Below are 16,221 nucleotides of genomic sequence, written 5' to 3'. Positions count from 1 at the left end.
CTGAAGACATTTGTTGCAGACTTTGTGATAAGGGTACAAATCGAAGAATAATGATGTTTTTAAGAATGTGAACCTCATGGCTTGTTGGAGCCAAGGAGAGGAGGGACTTGTGCTGTATATAATGGGAGACTTTGTAAGCCTCAGGGCGCTTTTTCTCAGAAGAGTGCCCAACTCTGCAGACTTGCTAATAAAACTTTGTTTTCCTGAATTTGTCCAGAGCGATTATTGAGAAGCGATTTTCATTTCTAACACACACCCATCTTGAACTATATTCCTGTGCACACGGAGATGTGCTTGCTACTTGTCTTGAGATTTCATGCCAATTTATTTTCATATTATTTTTCTTGTTTTTCACTTTATATCATCTGCCTCTTATTCCTAAAATAAGCATCCCAAACTGGGCCTACACTAATTCGCACCAATTTGAATTTTCTAGGTGAATACTCTCCTTGACAGAGTCTTTGAACTGTGGGTTGTTCATCTTCTTATTGAGTCCATCTTTTTGATCAGAAACAATCATTGCTGAACGTTATGAAATATCTTCTTAAGTATCTGACCCTATATTTTACATCCTGCTTTAGGTTAGATGTAAGACAAAAATCTGCAATTAAAATGCTTGATTCTTTTCAATCTTTCAGGAAGATCTTCTCGATGTGGCCGAACACATGATCAGCCGAGAGTGACTCCATTCTCCCAGTTTCCTGTCTCTGTTATTTCTGTTTGATGATGCCACATTCCACTGGGAAACCTCCGACATGGCTTCGCTTTTCCTCAAATGAGAAATCCCACCCCCCCACAACTCTGGTGGACAGGACTTTCAACTGTGACGGACCCACCTCCTGTGTTTATACCCTCACCCCTTCGCCTCCTTTCCAGAACAATTTCCCTCATCTTCACTTTCCACTGCACTCACGCACTCACTTCCACATTCACACAATCATCCCCTGCCACTTCCACCACCTCCAGCAGGACAGCACGATCAAACACATCGTCCCCTCTCATCCCCTGTCAACATCCTTAACCACAAGTGAGGTGCCAGGGGACTGGAAGGTTGCTCATGTTGTCCCCCTGTGTAAGTAGGGGAGTAAGGATATTCTGGGTAACTACAGACCAGTGAGCCTGACATCAGTGCTGGGAAAGTTGCTGGAGAAGGTACTGAGGGATAGGATCTATTTATATTTAGAAAAGAATGAGCTTATAAGTGATAGGCAACATGATTTTGTGTGGGGGAGATCGTGCCTTACCAACTTAATAGAGTTTTTTGAGGAAGTGACCAAGTTGAAAGATGAAGGAAGGGCTGTTGATGTCATATACATGGACTTTAGTAAGGTTGATAAGGTTCTCCATAGTAAACTAATAGAGAAAGTTAAGTCACATGGTGTGCGGGCTGTCCCAGCTAGGTAGATAAAGAACTTGTTGAGCAACAGGAGACAGAGAGCAGTAGTTGAAGGGAGTTTCTTGAAATAGAGAAAGGTGACCAGTGGTGTTCCACAGGGGTCAGTACTGGGGCCTCTGTTTTGTGTAATGTACATAAATGATCTGGAAGAGGGCACTAATGGTATGATCATCAAGTTTGCAGATGATACGAAGATTGGTGGAGTAGCCGAAAGCATAAGGGACTGTCAAAGAATACAGGAGGGTATAGATAGACTGGAGAGTTAGACGGAAAAGTGGCAGATGGAGTTCAATCCAGACAAATGTGAGGTGATGCATTTAGGCAAGTCTTCTTCTAGAGCGAATTCTACAATGAATGGAAGAGCCTTAGGAAACGTTGATGGGCAGAGAGATCTGGGAGTGCAGGTCCATTGTACCCTGAAGGTTGCTGCACAGGTAGATAGAGTGGTCAAGAAGGCATATAGTACGCTTGCCTTCATTGGACGGGGTATTGAGTATAAGAGCTGGCTAGGCATGTTAAAATTGTACAAGACATTGGTTCAGCTGCATTTAGAATACTGTGTACAGTTCTGGTCGCCACATTACCAAAAGGAGGGTGCAGAGAAAGTTTATGAGGATGTTGCCTGGTATGGAAGGTGCCAGCTATGAAGAGAGGTTGAGTAGGTTAGGTTTATTTTCACTAGAAAAAAGGAGATTGAGGGGGGACCTGATTGAGGTTTACAAAGTCGTGAAGGGTATAGACAGACTGGATAGAGACAAGCTTTTTCCCAGGGTGAAGGATTCAATAACGAGAGGTCTTGCTTTCAGGGTGAGAGGTGGAACGTTTAGGTCCAGAGTAGGTCACTGAGTACAGGGACGATGGGTGAAAGGGTCTCGGTGTGAACTGGGGGACAGGAAACAGAATGCATTGCAGATATTGCAGCTCAGACTGGCCATTCATGTGGTGCTGTAGACCACACCAGCAACAGATTCAGGTTTAACCACAGTCTGTAACTTTGTTCTTTGTTCTTTGTTCTTTTTCACAAGGACCATTCCCTCAGAGACACCCTCTGTCACCCTAAACATTTCCCCACTCCCCCATGGCACCTTCCCATGCAATTACAGAAGCTGTAACACTTACCGATTCACCTCTTCCCTCCTCACTATCCAAGGCCCCAAACACACCTTCCAGATGAAACAACATTTTATTTGTACCCTTTTAATCCAGTCTACTGTCACTGCTGCTCATAATGCAAACTACTTTACATTGGTGAGACTAAATAGAGACAAATTTGGGGAACCCTTCCACTCTGTCTGTCAGACTTTCTCATTGCTTCCCATTTCAATAACCTCCCTTGCTCTCATGCTAACATTTCAGTGCCGGGCTGCTGAAATGTTCCACAGAAGCAAAACCCAAGCTTGAGTAACACCTTACTTTACACTTTGGTACGTTACAGCCTGTCGGAGTTAATATTCAATTCCATAACTTCACAGCCTGACCACATTTTGATGCTTTCTACATTTTTAATGCATTCTCTCTCCTGGTCTCCCTATGACCTTGTCTTGTCTGTGTCTTGTTTATCTGGCACTCAATGGTGAGAACCCATTCCCCCCATTCCCACCTTAAATTATGATGAGGAGGTGCCTGTGTTGGACTGGAGTGGACAAAGTTAAAAATCACACAACACCAGGTTGTAGTCGAAATAAACTTGTTGGACTCTAACCTGGTGTTGTGTGATTCTTAACCGTGTCCACCTTAACTTAGATCCACTTTACAGCTGTTTCCCTTTCACCACAACTAAAAACACTTTTGTCTTTTATGCTGCAGCTCCACACCCTCTGTTTTCCATCACCCCTCTTCCACTGCTGTCAAGGGATTAAAAATCAAATGTCCCAATCCCTTTCCAGTTCTGAAGAAATGTCACGCTGGACTTGAAACATTCAATCTTTTTCCCTGTCCCTGCAGATGCTGCCAGACCTGACTATTTCCAGAAATGTTTAGGCACAGAACCAATTTTCAATAAAACAAGTAACTGTGGATACTGGAACTCTACAGTAAAAACTTAAATTGCTGGAGAAAAGGGGAGATTGGACCCAGAATTTTAACTCTGTATTCAGTCCACAGGAGCTGTCAGACCTGCTTAGGTTCTCCACCAATTTCTGTTTTTGAACAAAGTTCAGTGATGTGTAATAAAAAAAACTGCTCCAACGCCCTGTCCAACATGGAGCAGTATACACCGGGAAGTGAACACTAGCACAATGTGCACTACTTCATTGGTTCTGAAGCTACACATGCTGTCATCAATGACCCTATAGAGCTCTTAATCATGGTCAGGGACTGAAACAGAAGGGAGGACATTCACTTTAAACACTGGAGATGCCATTACTGGAAGCGAAAAGTTTCAGATGAACATGTTGAAGGATTTTGTGTGATATGATAAACTGGAGGTATGACACTATGAAGGGACCCTCAGGAGAATGACGATATTGAAATTGAAGTGTTCCTCCATCAGAAACCAGAGTAGGTCACTGAGTACAGGGACTATGGGTGAATGGGTCTCGGTGTGAACTGGGGGATAGGTAGCAGAATGCATTGCAGATATTGCAGCTCAGGCTGGCCATTCATGTGGTGCTGCAGACCACAACAGCACCAGATTCAGGTTTAACCACAGTCTGTAACTTTTCTCCCAGGATAATCCCTCCATCTACCATTGCCATCAATCCAGGGTTCAGTGAAGAGTGTGGGTGAATATGCCAGGGTCAAAACCATGTCTACTGAAAACTGATGGCAACCCCATTAAAGCTACTGCACTTGGCTGCTTGCATTCCAAGCAGCAGGACTAACATCTGATAGAGAGGGTGAAATGATCCCAATACCAATTGACCAATGATCATGTCCCATCCCGTCATAAATAGTGATAGAGTATTTGTGATCTCAAGAAATAGAGACCAACAGTTAAACAACACACTCGAGGGGAGGGCTCCACAAACATCCCCATCCTGAATAACGGAACACCCCTGTACATCAGTGTAAAAGACTAGGATGCAGTATATGCACCATCCTCAGCCAAAACTATTGAATGGGTGATTCATCTCTCCCTTTTCATGATACTTTGAAGTCAGTTAAGAGTCACCCATATTGCCGAACATCGCCTCTATGCACTTTTCCCAGACAATGTACATATCTCTTAATGTGATTATTGACTGTAAAAAATATCAAATAGGAACTGCAGTGGTGGTCCCTTCAGTCTATCGATTTTTCTCTCCATTCAATATAAAGATAGCTGATCCTTCATTTCCCCACCATACTCCTGCTCTCTTCCCAGTCCTTTAGTCTCTAGAGACTTATCTTCAGGGCTTTGGCTTCCATGGCCTTTTGTGGTAGAGAATTCCCCAGGTTCACCAGTCTCTGAGTGCAGACATTTATTCTCATCTCAGTGCACAGTAACCTGCCTGTACCTAATACCGTGGCCTGTTGCTTTAGACCTATCAGCCAGGGGAGTTATCATCACTACTTCCACTCTGTCTCATCCTCTCAGAGATTTGCATATGTCACTGTATCCTTCAGTCGTTTTCCTAAGCCTCATGGAATACAGACCCAGTCTATCCAAACTTGTTCCCACAACAAGCCTGTCATCTCAGAGATCAGTCTGGCCATCATTCACTGCACTCCCTCAATGTCAGGATTGTCCTTCATTCAGTATGGAGACCCAGATGGCACACAATACCGCACAATGTTTGAGACGAGGTCCTGTACAGAGGCAGTAAGACACCCATTACTCCGGTACTCAAATTCCTTCGTAATGAAGGTCAATACAGCACTTATCTCGCTCACTGTTTTCTGCCCCCGCAGTATTGTTTTCAGTGACTAGTGTATAAGGAGTTCCTTTTCAATGTTACAGCTACCCACTTGGCTGGGTGTATGTACACTGGTCAGCGTGCCAATGCCATTCGCAGTATTGACTTCGAGCCTCAGAACTCGCTGCCCAGCATGGACCTCTGAGGTCTGCACAGAAGCAAACAAAAAAGGGAACGTAAGTCCTTTTATAGATCGAGGTCGTTCAATCAATCCCTTATCAAACAGTAGGCTGCCTTTCTATGTTTCCTTCCAATGTATACAATGTCACATCTATCCACATTGCTCTTGATCTCTCGCATATTTACCCATTCACTCCACTTGTCTCAATCACCTTGGAGTTATTTTACATCCTCCTCACCCACTCACAATCCTACATTGTTTAGAGCCATCATCAGGCTTGGAAATATTACATGTGAGCCCCTCAACCACATGTTTGATCAGTATTGTGAACAGCTGGGGGCCAAGCACCCATCCCTGTGACAGCCTATGAGCCTTATCCTCCAAAAATATTATTTTATTCCGATTCACTATTTTCTGTCAGTTCTCTAATTCGAAAATCATGTCCATATACTAGCCCCAATCCCATAGAATGATTTTACAAACTAGGATTGGAACTTTATCAAAAACCATTCTGAAAATCCAAATGCATCACATCCATTACTTCTCCATAATTTAAGTACCAGTCATTTTCTCAAATATAATTCCTATTTCATAAATCTATGTTAACTTTGTCTCTGTCCATTACTTCACTCCCAATCATTTCTCCAAAACCATTTATTTCCTAATTCCATTCTGTTCATTGTTTTTCTCACCAGACTGAGGTTTCCTTCTCTTGTTAGGAAGTTATTTTTGTTTTGTTTTCTCCTGTGAAGACAGAACTGAAGTAGTTGCTTCCTCATTCTGCCATTTCCCTGTTCTGCATTCTCGGGTTTCAGACTGGAAGGAAGCTGCACTTATTTTCATTAACCTTTCCCATTGACATACTTTTAGAAGATGTTCCGTTCATTCTTATAACCCTTGTTCATATACTCTTCAGAAATACATCAATTCCTGTCATAAGGTTAATTGATCTTCCACAACCACAGAAGCACAGACTCTGTACCATCTGAAATCCAGCTCAATCTGCATTAGTCCCACTTTCCTTCACGAGGCCCATAGCTGTGAATGTTATGGCACTTCCAGTCCTCCTCCAAGTCTTTTTTAATGATTGTGAGTTTACCCGTGACAACTACCTTCTCAGGAAGTGCATTGCAGTCCACAACATCCTCTGGGTGAAAAACAATCCTCAAAACCTCTTTAACCCTCAAATCCTTTACTTTAAAAGTGTGTTCCTTTGTTCTTGACCCTTGGGCTAAAAGGAACAAGTGCTGTCTATGCACCCTGTCCATGCCTCTCGTAATCTTATCCTTCTGAATCACATCCCCATGAGCCTTCTCTGCTTCAGAGCAAACAACCCAAGCTTACCCAGTTGCTCTTGATAGCTGATACGTTCCATCCCAGGGAACATCCTAGTAAATCTCCTCTTCCTGTGCAATCCTGAAATGCACACAGTATTCCTCTGTGGTCTAACCAAAGTCCCAAATAGCTCTTATAATCTATGGCTCGATGAAGAATGGTTATGTCTATGGTCCCATATGCCTTCTTGAGTAACCTAATAGCCTTTCAAATCAGGGATCTCTGGAGAAGCAACCTTTGAGCTTCCTCACGTGCTGTCATTCATTGTGTATGCCCCTGTCTGCTTCCTTCTTCCCCTCATATTTATCAGTGTTATAGTCCACCTGTCAATGATCTGCCATCTGACCATTCCATCTATATCTTCCTGTATCATAAGACCTTCCTCTTAACTGTCAACCACCAGCCAATTTTGGTGTCAAATGCAAACTTATTCATCACAATCCCCACAAACTATCCCCCCCCCCTCCACATTCACATCTACATCATGAGTACTACAAATAATATGGGACACAGCACTGATCGCTGTGGTACACCCACCGGACACTGGTCTCCAGTCACACAGACGGCCTTCTACCACCATCCTCTGTCTCCTGCCACGATGACAATTTTGGATGTAACTTGCCAAGATACCATGAGACTTTACTTTGTTTTTCAATTTCCCATGTGGGGTTTTCTCATCATCTTGCTAAGAATCAAGATGAACAGCTTTCTCAAAAATAAGTCACTCAAATCCGTTAGGCAAGACTACTCTCTGATAAAGTTCATGCTGTCTCTCTCTGATCAAACCTTGCCTCTCCAAACGGAGATCGATTTTCTCCTTCCCAGCTTTTTCCAATAGTTTCCCTGACACTGATCTGATATTCACTGGTCGAGAGCTGCCTGGTCTATCTCCAGCACCCTTCCTGTGATGTGGAACCACACCTATAGCTGTTCTCTATTCTTCTGGAACCACATCTGTGACAAAAGTTGACTTAAAACTTTTGGTCAGGCCTTTTCCTCTGTTGGCTCTCCCACAGTGTCCTGAGACACAAGTCATTCAGACTAGGGGATTTGACCAATTGCATACCAACTAAAACCATCAACCCCTGCTCGCATTTTATACCAATCTGCTGAAGAGCTTCATAGTCCACATTCTCGAAATCTGTACTTGCATCCTCTTTCTCCCAAGTAAAACAGATATGAAGCGGTCATGTAAGTATCTGCCAATGTTCGTCAGCTTCACACACAGATTGCCTTGTTTGGTTTTAATAGGCCCTAATTGCTCCCTGGTTCTCTGTTCTGTTTGATGAGCATGCGGAATATTTTGGGATTCTTCCTAATCTTGCCTGCCAGCACTTCTCCATGTCTCTGTGTTGGTTGGGCTTCTCTGCCGGGATCATGCCTCATTCTTTGGAACCTCTCAATAGCACAGGCCACTGTTTCCTCATCAGACAACTTTCCCTCCTGAGGAATTAATCTGGAGAATCTCCATTGTAGTTCGTCTGTACTCAGCATATTCTTCCTCAGATCAGGAGACCAGAACACAACACTCCAGATACAGTCTCGCCAACACTCTCTGCAACTGGTGCAGGATGTCTTCCTTCGATATTCCAAATCCCTTTCAATGAAGGCAAACCTAACTTTTACTTTTCCATTTGCACATGTTCTTGCCAATACTCTCACCTTTAACTTTATTTGCTAACTCACTGTGTGAGGTCTTCAAAAATCATCCGGAATACACATCTATACCATATCTCTGGTTCTCCATTGTCCATGTTTACAAGAAACATCTTCAAATACTGTGAAAAACATTTCTCAGTAATGATTTCCCTTTCATCAATGCATAATCTTTCTCTCCAATTTTCCTGTTACATTCTAAATATCTAAGATCATATTCTTTAGCATTGAATCTAACAGATTCCTGACTGTGGATAACAAGTTACCAGATCTGTAGGTCGCCAATCTCCCTCTTCTTCCCTTCACAAGTAGTCGGATTAAGTTCATAACATTCCGGTTATCCAAGGGTTTTGGTCCGAAGCATTGATTTTTCTGTTCCTTGAAGGCTGTCTGACCTGCTCTGCTGTTCCAGCTTCACATTTGTTGACTCTGACTTCCAACATCTGCAGTGCATACTGTCTCCCACGTTAATCACCTTCCACTTACCCAGAATGGACTCCTGCCTTTGCGAATGACCAGAGCAAAACCCAATGCTGTCCAATGCAATCAATGCTTCTATTGCTGCTTCCTCCGGAATTCTGGGATGAAGTACATTTTGTCTATCAGACTTATCAATGCTCAATCCAGCTTTGTTTCCAAATCCTACCTCCTCCCTGATAGGAAGGATTTTATTTTCTTTATTTGCACAAGGCCCACGGTCACTTGGTGTTTCTGGGGGATTTTCTGGATCTTACTCCATGAAAACAGACACAAAGTAGTTGTTTATTTTCCCAGTAATTTCCATGTTCTCCACAATAATTTATCCTGTCCACACATTCACTGCTCCACATCGGACTTTGCTTTCATTTCCCTTTCAAACATCGATTGAAGCTTTTTGTCCATTTGTTTGTTTCTTGTTTGCATTCACGTTCTCCTTTTGATTTCCCGAGCAGTTTCTTGGTCCTCCTTTGCTGGGTTCTAAATTTCTCTGAATTCACTGTCATAAAATGATACCTGATATTTTAATGTAATAATAAATATTAATGTTTTAAAAACAGTTCACATCACAGAAGAAGGTGTTCTGGAGGTTTTAGGGAATATAAAGATGGATTAATCTCTGGGACCTGGTCTAATGCATCCCACTCAGATATACACAGTAAGGGAGGGAATTACAGGGCCCCTTGCAAAATGTTTTCATCATCTATAACAACGAGTGAGGTGTCTGATAACTGGACAGTGTCTAATATTGTGCCTTTATTTCAGAAGGGTTGTAAGGAGAACTAGTGACCTGTGAGACTGACATCTGTTGTTGTTAAATTGTTGAAGGTGAGCTCAAAAGCTAAGATTTTTGGATATTTATGGAGGCAGAATTTGATTCAGGATAGTTAGCATCCATTTGTATGAGGAAAATCGTGTCTTGCAAATGTAATTGAGCTTTTTGAAGAAGTTATCTAAAAGGTGGATGAGGGCAGAGCAGTAGATGTTGTATACTTGGACTTTAGTAAAGTCTTTGACCAGGTTCCACAAAGTAGACTAATTAATCGAGTTAGATCGCAAGGGATTCAGAGTGATCTTGCCACTTGGATACAAAACTGGCTTAATGTCAGGGGAGAAAGTGAGGTCTGCAGATGCTGGAGATTAGAGATGGAAATGTGTTGCTGGAAAAGCGCAGCAGGTCAGGCAGCATCTAGGGAACAGGAGAATCGACGTTTCGGGCATCAGCCCTTCTTCAGGAATGAGGAAAGTTTGTCCAGCAGGCTAAGATAAAAGATAGGGAGGAGGGACTTGGGGGAGGGGCGTCGGAAATGTGATAGGTGGAAAAAGGTCAAGGTGAGGGTGATAGGACAGATTGGGGTGGGGGCGGAGAGGTCGGGAAGAAGATTGCATGTTAGGGAGGCGGTGCTGAATTTGATGGATTTGACTGAGACAGGCTGGGGAGAGGGGAAATGAGGAAACTGGTGAAATCCGAGTTCATCCCTTGTGGTTGGAGGGTTCCTAGCCGGAAGATGAGGCGTTCTTCCTCCAACCGTCGTTTCGCTGTGGTCTGACGATGGAGGAGTCCAAAGACCTGCATATCCTTGGTGGAGTGGGAGGGGGAATTGAAATGTTGAGCTACAGGGTGGTTGGGTTGGTTGGTCCGGGTGTCCCAGAGGTGTTCTCTGAAACGCTCCGCAAGTAGGCGGCCTGTCTCCCCAATATAGAGGAGGCCACATCGGGTGCAGAGGATGCAATAGATGATATGTGTGGAGGTACAGGTGAATCTGTGGTGGATATGGAAGTTTCCTTTGGGGCCTTGGAGGGAGGTGAGAGGGGAGGTGTGGGCGCAAGTCTTGCACCTCCTGCGGTTGCAGGGGAAGGTGCCGGGAGTGGAGGTTGGGTTGGTGGGGGGTGTGGATTTGACGAGGGAGTCACGGAGGGAGAGGTCTTTACGGAATGCTGATAGGGGAGGGGAGGGAAATATATCCTTGGTGGTGGGGTCCGTTTGGAGGTGGCTGAAATGACGGCGGATGATGCGCTGTACATGGAGGTTAGTGGGGTGGTAGGTGAGGACCAGTGGGGTTCTGTCCTGGTGGCGGTTGGAGGGGCGGTGTTCAAGGACGGAGGATCGGGAAGTGGAAGAGATGCGGTGGAGGGCATCGTCGATCACGTCGGGGGGGGAAATTGCGGTCCTTGAAGAAGGAGGCCATCTGGGATGTGCGTTTTTGGAACTGGTCCTCCTGGGAGCAGATGTGGCGGAGTCGAAGGAATTGGGAGAATGGGATGGCGTTTTTGCAGGGGGCAGAATGGGAGGAGGTGTAGTCCAGGTAGCTGTGGGAGTCAGTCGGTTTGTAGTAGATGTCCGTGTTGATTCGGTCGCCTGAGATGGAAATAGAAAGGTCGAGGAAGGGGAGGGAGGAATCTGAGACTGTCCAGGTGAATTTGAGGTCGGGGTGGAAGGTGTTGGTGAAGTGGATGAACTGTTCCACCTCCTCGTGAGAGCACGAGGCAGCGCCGATACAGTCATCGATGTAGCGGAGGAAAAGGTGGGGGGTGGGGCCAGTGTAGTTGCGGAAGATGGATTGTTCCACATATCCTACGAAGAGGCAGGCATAGCTGGGGCCCATGCAGGTGCCCATGGCTACTCCTTTTGTTTGGAGGAAGTGGGAGGATTGGAAAGAAAAGTTGTTCAGGGTGAGGACCAGTTCAGTCAGTCGAAGGAGGGTGTCAGTGGAAGGGTACTGGTCGGTACGGCGGGAAAGGAAGAAGCGGAGGGCTTTGCGTCCTTTGTGATGGGGGATGGAGGTGTACAGGGACTGGATGTCCATGGTGAAAATAAGGCGTTGGGTACCGGGGAAGCGAAAATCATGGAGCAGGTGGAGGGCGTGGGTGGTGTCCCGAACGTAGGTGGGGAGTTCTTGGACTAAGGGGGACAGGACGGTGTCAAGGTAGGCAGAGATGAGTTCGGTGGGGCAGGAGCAGGCGGAGACAATGGGTCGGCCGGGGCAGTCAGGTTTGTGGATTTTGGGCAGGAGGTAGAAACGGGCGGTGCGGGGTTGTGGGACTATGAGGTTGCAGGCGGTGGATGGGAGATCCCCCGAGGTGATGAGGTTATGGATGGTCTGGGAGATAATGGTTTGGTGGTGGGGGATGAGGTCATGATCAAGGGGGCAGTAGGAGGAGGTATCTGCGAGCTGGCGTTTGGCCTCAGCGGTGTAGAGGTCGGTGTGCCAAACTACTACCGCGCCTCCCTTGTCTGCTGGTTTGATGGTGAGGTTGGGCGCCAAACTACTACCTCCCTCCGTTGCAACCAGCCCTCCACTCCCTCCGTTGCAACCAGCCCTCCACTCCCTCCATTGCAACCAGCCCTCCACTCCCTCCTACTGCCCCCTTGACCATGACCCCACCCCCCACCACCAAACCATCATCTCCCAGACCGTCCATAACCTCATCACCTCGGGGGATCTCCCATCCACCGCCTCCAACATCATCGTCCCACAACCCCGCACCTCCCGCTTCTACCTCCTGCCCAAAATCCACAAACCTGACTGCCCCGGCCGACCCATTGTCTCCGCCTGCTCCTGCCCCACCGAACTCATCTCCGCCTACCTTGACACGGTCCTGTCCCCCTTAGTCCAAGAACTCCCCACCTACGTTCGGGACACCACCCACGCCCTCCACCTGCTCCATGATTTTCGCTTCCCCGGTCCCCAACGCCTTATTTTCACCATGGACATCCAGTCCCTGTACACCTCCATCCCCCATCACAAAGGACTCAAAGCCCTCCGCTTCTTCCTTTCCCGCCGTACCGACCAGTACCCTTCCACTGACACCCTCCTTCGACTGACTGAACTGGTCCTCAGCCTGAACAACTTCTCTTTCCAATCCTCTCACTTTCTCCAAACAAAAGGAGTAGCCATGGGCACCCGCATGGGCCCCAGCTATGCCTGCCTCTTCGTAGGATATGTGGAACAATCCATCTTCCGCAACTACACTGGCCCCACCCCCCACCTTTTCCTCCGCTACATCGATGACTGTATCGGCGCTGCCTCGTGCTCCCACGAGGAGGTGGAACAGTTCATCCACTTCACCAACACCTTCCACCCCGACCTCAAATTCACCTGGACAGTCTCAGATTCCTCCCTCCCCTTCCTCGACCTTTCTATTTCCATCTCAGGCGACCGAATCAACACGGACATCTACTACAAACCGACCGACTCCCACAGCTACCTCGACTACACCTCCTCCCATCCTGCCCCCTGCAAAAACACCATCCCATTCTCCCAATTCCTTCGACTCCGCCGCATCTGCTCCCAGGAGGACCAGTTCCAAAAACGCACATCCCAGATGGCCTCCTTCTTCAAGGACCGCAATTTCCCCCCCGACGTGATCGACGATGCCCTCCACCGCATCTCTTCCACTTCCCGATCCTCTGCCCTTGAACACCGCCCCTCCAACCGCCACCAGGACAGAACCCCACTGGTCCTCACCTACCACCCCACTAACCTCCATGTACAGCGCATCATCTGCCGTCATTTCCGCCACCTCCAAACGGACCCCACCACCAAGGATATATTTCCCTCCCCTCCCCTATCAGCATTCCGTAAAGACCACTCCCTCCGTGACTCCCTCGTCAGATCCACACCCCCCACCAACCCAACCTCCACTCCCGGCACCTTCCCCTGCAACCGCAGGAGGTGCAAGACTTGCGCCCACACCTCCCCTCTCACCTCCCTCCAAGGCCCCAAAGGAAACTTCCATATCCGCCACAGATTCACCTGTACCTCCACACATATCATCTATTGCATCCTCTGTACCCAATGTGGCATCCTCTATATTGGGGAGACAGGCCGCCTACTTGCGGAGCGTTTCAGAGAACACCTCTGGGACACCCGGACCAACCAACCCAACCACCCTGTAGCTCAACATTTCAATTCCCCCTCCCACTCCACCAAGGATATGCAGGTCTTTGGACTCCTCCATCGTCAGACCATAGCGAAACGACGGTTGGAGGAAGAACGCCTCATCTTCCGGCTAGGAACCCTCCAACCACAAGGGATGAACTCGGATTTCACCAGTTTCCTCATTTCTCCTCCCCCCAGCCTGTCTCAGTCAAATCCATCAAATTCAGCACCGCCTCCCTAACCTGCAATCTTCTTCCCGACCTCTCCGCCCCCACCCCAATCTGTCCTATCACCCTCACCTTGACCTTTTTCCACCTATCACATTTCCGACGCCCCTCCCCCAAGTCCGTCCTCCCTATCTTTTATCTTAGCCTGCTGGACAAACTTTCCTCATTTCTGAAGAAGGGCTAATGCCCGAAACGTCGATTCTCCTGTTCCCTAGATGCTGCCTGACCTGCTGCGCTTCTCCAGCAACACATTTCCATCCCATGTATTTGGAAAGGCAAGGACTGATTAGGGATAGTCAACATGGCTTTGTGCTTGGGAATTCATGTCTCACAAACTTGATTGAGATTTTTTGAAGAAGTAACAAAGAAGATTGATGAGGGCAGAGCAATAGATGCGATCTATATGGACTTCAGTAAGGCGTTCGACAAGGTTTCCCATGGGAGACTGATTAGCAAGGTTAGATCTCATGGAATAAAGGGAGAACTAGCCATTTGGATACAGAACTGGCTCAATGGTAGAAGACAGAGGGTGATGGTGGAGGGTTGTTTTTCAGACTGGAGGCCTGCGACCAGTGGAGTGCCACAAGGATTGGTGCTGGGCCCTCTACTTTTTGTCATTTACATAAATGATTTGGATGCGAGCATAAGAGGTACAGTTAGTAAGTTTGCAGATGACACCAAAATTGGAGGTGCAGTGGACAGCGAAAAGGGTTACCTCAGATTACAACAGGATCTGGACCAGATGGGCCAATGGGCTGAGAAGTGACAGATGGAGTTTAATTTAGATAAATGTGAGGTGCTGCATTTTGGGAAAGCAAATGCTAGCAAGACTTATAGACTTAATGGTAAGGTCCTAGGGAGTGTTGCTGAACAAAGAGACCTTGAAGTGAAGGTTCATAGCTCCTTGAAAGTGGAGTCGCAGGTAGATAGGAAAGTGAAGAAGGCGTTTGGTATGCTTTCCTTTGTTGGTCAGAGTATTGAGTACAGGAATTGGGAGGTCATGTTCCGGCTGTACAGGACATTGGTTAGGCCACTGTTGGAATATTGTGAGCAATTCTGACCTCCTTCCTATCGGAAAGATGTTGTGAAACTTGAAAGGGTTCAGAAAAGACTTACAAGAATGTTGCTGGGGTTGGAGGATCTGAGCTATAGGGAGAGGCTGAACAGGCTGGGGTTGTTTTCCCTGGAGCGTCGGAGGCTGAGGGGTGACCTTATAGAGGTTTACAAAATTATGAGGGGCATGGATAGGATAAATAGACAAAGTCTTTTCCCCGGGATCGGGGAGTCCAGAACTAGAGGGCATAGGTTTAGGGTGAGAGGGGCAAGATATAAAAGAGACTTAAGGGGCAACTTTTTGACGCAGAGTGTGGTACGTGTATGGGATGAGCTGCCAGAGGATGTGGTGGTGGCTGGTACAAATGCAACATTTAAGAGGCATGTGGATGGGTATATGAATAGGAAGGGTTTGGAGGGATATGGGCCGGGTGCTGACATGGGGGAACTAGATTGGGTTGGGATATCTGGTCGGTGTGGACAGGTTGGACTGAAGGGTCTGTTTCCATGCTGTACATTTCTATAACTCTATGACTCTATAATTACCCCCAAATCCTCAGTCAGTGCAAGAGGAAGAATTTTACACTAACCTTTCAAACCTCCCATCTTCTGCCTGATCCAAATGCTGATGGTGTTTTCAAAGCTTTGTTTTCTCTTTGTAAAGTCCAGCTGTTTTGATGATCTCTCTGATCACATTCACTCCCAGACAGATCAGCCAGAGACACGGTCAGTGCAGTGACCTAGCCTTCCCTGTGTTTCCTGACACAGCCGCGTGTCTCAGTTGAAGCCAGTTTACAAACCAGTTGTGATGTCAGAACTCTCTCTGTGATGTACACGGTGAGGTCACACTTGTTCTGTGAGGTCACACTTTGACCTGTCCAGTTCAAGTGGCCTCACTGCGATCAAACAGGGAGTAAGCCGGGGAACACCGAAACCCTCACCTTTCTCAGGTTACAATGTGTTCATATTCCAGAATATACAAAGCAGTTCTAGACATAGACATTAGGGTGTACGGGTGATGCTCAATAACACGGAGTCAGAGACACACAGATACAGATTGAGACTGCCCAGGAGATGTCTCAGAGCTGACTCTGAGACACACACGATCTGTACGGCAGCAAATGGGGATGAATCACATTCTTTGTTCCCTGCAGTGTACTGGGCATGCTCAGTGTAGAAACCCAAAACAGCTGACTGATGATGGAGCAGTTTGAAGGGAGATGGAGGGGTGAGGCCA

This window comes from Chiloscyllium plagiosum, unplaced genomic scaffold (genome assembly GCF_037043375.1).
Source record: "Chiloscyllium plagiosum isolate Xiang-an unplaced genomic scaffold, Cpla_swu_hap1 HiC_scaffold_47, whole genome shotgun sequence".
Classification (NCBI taxonomy): Eukaryota; Metazoa; Chordata; class Chondrichthyes; order Orectolobiformes; family Hemiscylliidae; genus Chiloscyllium; species Chiloscyllium plagiosum.
Note: the sequence above shows the minus strand (reverse complement) of the source record.